This window comes from Malurus melanocephalus, unplaced genomic scaffold (genome assembly GCF_030028575.1).
Source record: "Malurus melanocephalus ecotype Western Australia unplaced genomic scaffold, MMel_1.1 scaffold_203, whole genome shotgun sequence".
Taxonomy (NCBI): domain Eukaryota; kingdom Metazoa; phylum Chordata; class Aves; order Passeriformes; family Maluridae; genus Malurus; species Malurus melanocephalus.
The window spans coordinates 856220-863697 of NW_026623435.1; positions in this window are offsets into that span (position 1 = coordinate 856220).

The following is a 7478-nucleotide window of genomic DNA, read 5'->3' on the forward strand; positions in this document are numbered from 1 at the left end:
TTTTTTTTTTTTTTTTTACATTACTTGTGTGTGTAAATAAACAGTATGTTTGGATATATGAATGGTGCAGATGGCTTACAAATTGAGCCCCCTGAAGCTATTTCAGTCCTTAGATTGGATGAAAAATTAAATTTCAGTAAATTTAATTCAGCACAAGCAATAGATGTTGTTCTGTCTTAGCGGTCTTCCTGTGTGATTCACACATGGATTTTGGCAGGAATAAACAAGTACTAGATGAAGACCTGCTTCTGTGTGAGGCTGTTGCTAAGTGTCCAGGAAGAAATGTGGGTGTTATAAAATAAAAAAAAACCCCAAAGTTTACAAGAATACTTTTAATACTCAACAGTTTCTGATTAAGGTATTATTGTTTTTCAAGTCTTATTTTTATGCTCTGTGYTCCTGTTAATCTGTCTAATCTGATGCTTTCAGTTACCTGCCCTCAGAATGCTCTGGAGAATGAATAAAATCCTTTACTTTCCTTGACTGTGACAGTTTAGTTCCTTCACAGAGGTGTAAGTGGAGGTACAGATCTATTCTATTAGCACAACAGGCCTGTAGCAGAAGCTGGGGGAGAATCTCAGATTCATTATTCTCCCTCCAGCCAGCTCACAAGCTGCCTCACTTCAGTGCTATCTCAGCTGAGGGCTGTGAGTTGGCCATGTCACTGGGAAAACAACCGAGATGGTTTGTCCAGGAATTAAAAATCCCATGCTCTATATATGTTGATATTTTGCTTCCTGACCCAGATTTAGGCAATACATCAGTAGTTTGTAAAGAAAATCTTCTATCTTTCCTGCCTCCATTCAGCTAAAGCTGTAAACAGGACACATTGTGTGATTTTTCTAAGCTGAGCTTGGCTAAGCRTGGCTGCAGCTGCTAGTCAAGCTGAGAAAATGTAAACATTTGATTGTCTAAGAAGTATTGAAAGTTATACTGTACTCTCAATTCAAATCAATCATGCTGACCCACAGGAGCTTTGTTGTATGTCTTCTGGGCTATCATCTGAATTAAGAGCTATCAGATGGACAGAAAAGCAGCTCAGTTTTGGTTCTGACAGTAAAAGCAAGGCTGCAGGTGAGGCAGCAGATCAGTTTGCCCTGAACTTTCCAGCTCACTGGGTAAAATCTCATTTCATTTTAAAATGTTCTACTTCTAAGACAGCAAACCATGTATGAAGTGCAGACATCTAGCTGGCAGGATGCAGTGATACGCTGGCCAGATCAGAGATTTATACACCTGCACCATGATTAGATCACTGGCAACCTGTGTAAACAAAGCAGGTTGTACTATAAAGCAAAGGAGCTGCCTTCCAGGTCCCGAGGAGAAGGCTTACATTTGCCAAAACATTCAGAAATATCATAAACAGCCAAATGGAGACTGACATAAGTTCTTCATCTGAGATGTTTTATCTTGTCTGCCAGGTCCTTGGCTCCTGAGACGAAGAAACTCTGTCTGCTCATGCAGAGCACCTACAGCCAAGAGCTAGAGGTGACCAGCTTTGCCTTGTTGAACTGCTCTGGGTGCCCACCAGGCCCTTCCCAGAGCCATGCTCCTGGCACAGGCTCAGAGCCAGGGCAAGCCCAAGTGATAGGAAGGGGCCCCTGGCATGCAGAGGTACCAGAGGTAATGAAGGGGTGAAGGTGTCATCCACACCAGACTCCAGGTGATGCTTTCTTAGGAGAGAAGCCAATTCTGTTTGGGACTTGCAAGAACAGGAGCAGGAACTGAGASCAGAAATCCAAGGGGACCCAAAGAGAGGCAAAAGTTCCAAGAGAGAGAGAAACATTGGTGTTTTGCARAGCATAGAACGGGCAGCCATGAGTGGAGGAAGGCTTGTGAACCACGTGACTTACAAGACAGCTGAATAAGAGCTGAGAAGGCACGCTTTGGGCTTCATTTGGCCACTGTATTAAATTATGCAATCCTGCGCTGACTGGGTACTTTATCCAAGGTAGAATTTTGCAGGTCACTGGTCACACCCAAGCTGCCTGTAGAGATACGCAATTGCAATAAGGACAGCTTATTTGGGGACTAGAAGAAGATGGCATCAGTTTTCTTCATAGCTGAGTGGGACCATTCCAGGATCAAATGGAGACACTCAAGGGAAAGGGCATCAGGGACCCCTTTAGTATGACATGTGTCCTTTGCTGTGGTAATCACCACCCTCACCATTCTGCTTTGCAAATGATGTTCTGAATTACAGCAGTTTACAGGGTGAATGATTCTCCCCCCTCTTTTATCACTTTTTCATCATGACTGTTATTTTGTCTTTGCTGTTTTCCTTCTCACATTTTTTAAGTGCTTCCAGACAAGCTCGTTGCCCAGCACCCTCGGCATATGTGCTGTTGTATTCCCTTGGAGCAACCAGCTGTTTCCTTAAAGGGACACAGTCAGTGCTGATTAGTGGATTTCTCTATAATGCACATTTGAGAGGAATCCCTCCTCTTTAGAAATGTTCTTTCCATTCTGATACATCTTTGCTCTTTCTCCCTATGTTGACAGCCAGTTGAAAAACATGTTTGCTTCCAGAAGGGGGTTGGGTTTTGTAGTTTTCCTTTAATGACTGAAGGCATATGAAAATCTCACAAGTTGAGTCCTGTATGGAGAAGCATCTTTTRGTTTAACAAAATAATATTGATAAAAATTATGATTTTTAGAGGTCTGCATTATGAATCAAGTTCCATTTAGTGGATGTTCTTGGGTGAGCCATACTATATAAACCAGCAGCAAATGAGGCTTAAAAGCCAGACCAGTGTTGCTTAAAATCTTAAAAATAATAAAGCAAAACATTAATAAAATAAACTGACTGGGACTCCAATCCTCAGAGCCGTTATTCTCTGTCAATGCTAGACTAAGAATTTCAGAATTGGAAAGAATTGATCCTCCTTTCTATAAAGCCCTCAACAAAAATAGGTCAAMCAGCAAATACAAGAGCTGAAGAGGGTGAACAACTCATATAATACTTATATCTCATATAATACTTATCGGGGCTATAATGAAGACTTGCACTGACAGTTACACGCAAAAGACCTCAATTTTAACAGGACAAGAGGTGAAACTGTAACTTTTTCATCCTGAAGCCCTTTCTTTGAACAGGTAAATATACCCTTAATATCATGAAAACAATGGAACATGCTCTATGAGGTTAGGCCCTGTACAGAGCTCTCCTATGGGAAGAATTCAGTGTTGCTGAGCAGGAGGGTACTTTTAGAAATGAGAAGTAGTCTCTGAAGAGATTTGTGTTGACTTCATTACTKACTTGCCCTGTCAGAAAAGAAAGGATGTCTCTGGTTTAAACCCATGGTAGCGAAACCACAGAACTACTTTAAGAGGAAAAATACGATCGGCAGAAATTGTAAGAGGAGAAAACAGAAAGAAGTCAAGATAGTTTTATTGCATTCTTATACCATCAGACACATCTGACTTCTGTCCTGAAATTCTAAAGCTGAGAGAATCTTTGGCATTCTGATACTAATTAAAAAAAAAAAAAATCTTTGAAAACTGAGAACATTTCAGAAAAATGAAGTGTGCTAATGTTCTGCCAGTATGTAAGAACAGTACTACACTGTGTTCAGACAAACAAAATACTTGAACTGAAGTACATCTAGGGTAACATAATAGTCAAATTGATACAGATGTAAAATGATGGTTAAGAAAGAAAGCTATTGATACTGATAGCAGAATGTATGGAAAGTTATTGTTTAACAGAAGTTATATACATCTTTGATGCAGTTTCTAATGGCAAATGCAAAAGGTCTGCATAGTGGAGTGTATTTAGACTTTGTAAAACAATCTGCTCAATATGGCATGGTATTTGAAGTTAGTACTCTGCAGTAGAGGCACATTTTAAATGGATTAAGGATTGTGTGTGAGATGAATCTCACAAAACACAATGAAAATGTAAATATCATTGAGGAATTATGAAAAAAATAATTATTTAACAGGGCACTCTCCAATGAGCCATCGTTTGGCWAGCAACCTGTAAAGCATCCATAACATGGGGGAGAAAATATAAAATAGATAAAACTTGCTAAAGTATCAAAACTGGTGGTCCCATGCAAAAATGAGAATACAGCAGTGGAAAACACACAGCAGGCTCACAGCTCATGATTAACTTGCAACATGAAACTGGGACACAGCTGAGGAGACCTAGAAGAGTAGCAGAGACATTGTGCTTTAAACTCATCAGACACTGAAGAGTCAAAGCTGCTGTCAACCAGAAAAAAGATGAAAAAAGTTAGAGAGCACACGTAAAAAATAATTCCAGAAACAATGGAAGAGGTGGTGTAATTATTTATATAAGCAGCATTTAAGCTTTTTCAGCTGTTTAAATTATCAAAAATATGGGTCTTGGTTGCCTTATTTGAATATCTTCATGTTTGGGGCAAAACAAATATTACATTTTTATTCAATCCATGCAAGAAAAGATAACAAGAATCTGTAGTCATATGTTTTTAATGGTGCTCAAGGAAAACTATCAAACAAAGTGGTGAGTTCTTCATCTAATTCAGTCACCAAACGGGTGCCTTTGAGAACACGGAATAAATCGAGTGACAAGAATGGGGGAAAAGAAGCTCCTCTCCAACACAGCCACGGGACCTGAATGCCTTTAAATCCAACCTGACCTAAGTGTTGATAGGAAAGATGCTTGGCCATATTGCTTCACTCAGATCCTTTCTAGGAGGCAGTTAGTCAACACTGAAAAACCTTAAACAATGTTCTCAAAGTTGTTCTTAATTTTTCTGTAAATTATAGTAAAAGCAGTACATTAGTACCAACGTTTCAAGCAAGAAACCATATGTCTGCTCCCACACCCTTGGCTCTCCAGCTGCTGGTTTCCATTTACAGAATGCAGTTGTATTTGGGAAGACAAGGATCGGGATGCTGGTGACACTCATCATCAACATTTAATTCCATGTCTGCAGAACAATCCAGTGCAGTGGATAAGACAGATAATGGAGTTGTGAGCCATTTAGTTTAATCTTTTTGTCATTTGGGAGAAGTTACAAGGCCACTGGCSTCTTCTGCAACTCTGCACAAGACCAGAAAAAGTTTCAGGTCCTTGCTCTCACCCAACATTCCTGTCTTGGCTGGTGTGTCTAAAAATGTTGATTTAGGTGAAGAAGTGATTATCTATTAAAGTGACAGAGTTGTGAGAATCATTTAGAGGTTTAGAAACATAAGAAAAATTTCTTGAATTGAGTGCTAGCTAGTTTTCAAACTTAGGAGGGGCCCTTGGGATGGGTATTTTGCAGTTGGCAGTCAACTGCCTCATACCTTACCTCAATTTATTCTTAAAAGTAGATCAAGCAGTAGAGTATTTATTGAGTGTTGGGTAATTGCTGAATCAGTAGTATTAGTTTATTTTAAATAAAAAATTGTGCCTGACAGCCAATTTGGATGTAGGGGAAAATTGTAGGTCTGGGGTTTTCACCTGGAAGAGCAATCTTAATTGGATTTGAGACATGAATGATAATAGGAGTCCATTCTCATCGCTAAGGTTCTGTTTACATGGAAGCGTGAATTCAGAAGAAAGGGGTTCAGAACCTCAGGGGAAGCTAAAAAAGATGGATTGGGGATGGCCAATGTTTCAAGCCCTTCAGAGGAGGGGCACAGATATGAAGATGAGCGTGCTGAGAGCCTGGGAGGCTGCAAACCTGGCCCTGGGTTAGTTTTGTCTTTGTGCAAAGCACCTTTGAATATTCAAGTGTGGGTTTTGGAGTTGCTGCAAAACATACTCCCCTGGTGTTAAGAAATGCAGGGTATTGCAATCCATGAACTCATGGTAAAATTATATGGTGGTACCATATCTACTTTGGGGTCCTCTTTCAAGCAGTGCCCATCACAGGAGGGTGGTAAATTTTGAAATAGTCCTGCCACTAGGATTTAATTGGGTTACTGTGGGATACCAGACCTGTGCTCATGGTGTCTGCTCCTTTCTTGTCTAGCACAGGTGAGTCACTAATGACACCTGCTTTACTCTTTTCTTATGTTGGGTACCTGAAAAGAAAATTTCATTTTTACAGCTTTCTTGACAACAGAAAAGGATCAGAGTTTTTAAGGCCACTTAAAACAAATTTTCATGAAGTGCTGTTAATTTTAAAAATTTGCTTAGTGTTAGCTGGCACTTTTTCTCCAGTTGTAACAATTTACAGGCRCTTCATAGGTTTTGGTCTCTGTGCAGCATGCCCATGGGGACATATTTCGTCAGAACTGGGAATTAACACTGAGAACCAGACTGTGTTTGCCACCTCCTAATGACAGGATTATTTTAAGAAACTGTTAAATACTAGGTACATGCTGCTGGGTTTAGCTGTTTCTGTGAAAAATGAAACTTGTCCTTGAGGAATTTGTTCTGCTGCTCAGAATTATGCTAGCAAAGACATGATTCACCCTTTTTCTGGCTGAGAATCTGGTCATTCTCCACAAAAAGAATCTCTGAGAAGCATATCAATAACCTCAGATCTCAGCAGGGCTTGACTCCTATCCTATGGATGATGTAGCACAGGGAGCATGCGGGTGGTCTGCCAGAGCCTGTGCGCCAACACCAAGGAATGCTGCACATTGTGCAGTTTTCCATGCAAGAAACAAATAGACTTATATTGAAGCCCAGGTTATTTTACTGCCAGGAAGATGCACACACCATTTTAAGACAGTGTGCTGCACCTGCAATTCACAGGATCATTCCTGATGAAAGGAACAGTTCAAGACTGACCCTCTGTTCTGCACTGAGTGCCAAAAACCATCAGCAAACAACCACTGCACTAATTCTGCAACATATTTTGAGCTCTGTTCTCCCTGTCCATCTAAATTTCTGCTCTTCTTTTAACGTGGTAAGTGTTGTCCTGGAGCATTGTGTTGGGTCATGCCAGTTTTAGACAGGACAGAAAATGAGTGATCACTGCAGTACCAGGGAGGAGAAAAGTCCACACAGCAGAGGAATAGTTAATTTCTGCCCAGAGCAAGGGTACTAAAACTGAAGTACACAAATTCATTTACTTGCTGTAACTCCATAATAAAAAATGAAGCCAGAGGTAATGCCATCTTGCCAGTGATTCGCACTGAACTACGGCTCATTAGTTACTTTATGTTGCTTAGCAAGGTCTGTTTACATCTACAGAAATCCAGCTAATTCAATGAGTCCCTTCTCTCCTCCCAGACATCCTAGTATTCTTGCCTATCTAACCATKCCCTCTGTGTTTGCCATCCATGTGCTGGATATGGAGATGAGCATATATGCTTATTTTGAGGGGGAAAAAACCCTCTGTTGAGATGCATTCCAGCTACACTGGCAATCATATAGGCTGTTTCAGGCCAGGCCTCAAAATATTTCACCATGATTCACCCTATCTTTTCTATGTTTTTATGAGACCATAGAGCAGAATCATGTAAGTCAGGTCCAGAACTCTTTGAAATGCCACATTTGGACAGTACACCTGAAATCTCTTTTCATCCAAGCCGTGGCTCTTTCAAACACT